The sequence below is a fragment of the Tupaia chinensis genome, unplaced genomic scaffold (genome assembly GCF_000334495.1).
Source record: "Tupaia chinensis unplaced genomic scaffold, TupChi_1.0 Scaffold000194_1, whole genome shotgun sequence".
Taxonomy (NCBI): Eukaryota; Metazoa; Chordata; class Mammalia; order Scandentia; family Tupaiidae; genus Tupaia; species Tupaia belangeri.
This window is the reverse complement of record NW_006159669.1, coordinates 57,079-58,180: the sequence shown is the minus strand read 5'-3', so window position 1 is coordinate 58,180 and position 1,102 is coordinate 57,079. Positions and strand designations below refer to the sequence as shown.

The 1,102-nt window shown below is 36.0% G+C and overlaps 1 pseudogene; it reads right to left on the bottom strand.

Moving 5' to 3' along the window:
- The window catches only part of LOC102482205 (nucleolin-like), a 42,619-nt pseudogene that overhangs the window by 15,596 nt on the left and 25,921 nt on the right, over positions 1-1,102 (bottom strand).

The following is a 1,102-nucleotide window of genomic DNA, read 5'->3' as shown; positions in this document are numbered from 1 at the left end:
TTTCAGAAGAAAAAAAAAGGCATTAAAAATACCTATTTGATGACTGCAGTTAAGCTATATAGCCCTAGTTGGTGCTACTTTATAGTATGTTCATTCTATTCACTGAAGTTTATGCCTAAAGTCAGACTTGTGTTCATGAATATGTACATATCAGCTGTGCTTGCTATTGAAAATATTTAGATTTATTAAGATATTTAGTGAAACAATAAAATGGGGGAGGCATAGAAAGCAACAATAGATACCAGACACAGTGTGGGAGGAGGGTGGGAGATGGCAGAGGGTGAGATAGGGAATCAAGGATGGGAAAAAAGGCAAAATATACAGAAAACAAGAAATGGAAAATGATTTGTTGATAATAACACATATGTTGATGTGCTTGATTGAGTCAATATACAGTGTATTCTCAATGGAAAAATCTCATTTTGTATGCTATAATGATGTACAGTGAATGAATGTAAATAAAGAAAGAAAAAAATGTAATATAAAAAAATAAAGTAAAACATTAATGCAAAAAAAAAAAAAGCCTTAAGTCCTTAGAAGTGACAGCCCCTTCTTTTTCTATACTGCTTCACTTATGGGCATCTCTCAGGAACAGTTTGGAGACTTACAAGCCACTAGGGTTTCTGTCTATTCAAGTCTCCTGTGTGAGGATAAGCTGGTCTTAAAATGAGTGATTTAGGACTTGCCTGGATCAAGGCAAATACAAGCCCCAGCCAGGTTCATGTTTATACTGCTCTAATAGAAATTATTTAATGACATGTGGCTTCTTAGCTTCCTTGGAACATGTTTTTGTTGTTGTTGTTGTTGTCATTTTGGTTTTTTTCTTTTTTTGTTCCTTCTGGCCGATCCTCTATGTACTCCTGCTTCCGAAGGCACTTCCCTGTCATATTGTAGTGGTTATTAACATTTGTAGGACATGTAGATTATTGTGGGGATTCATGTTGCTTTTATGATCTGTTGGAGACCAAATTTGGGGGAGAAATAATTAAGGGCCCTAGATTCCAATGGACAGGCTATATGTCAGGAGACTGGTATGCGTCTCTATTTATGCTGTTTCCTTAGGCATTCTAAGAACCAACACACATAGACTTCCTTTCCCCTG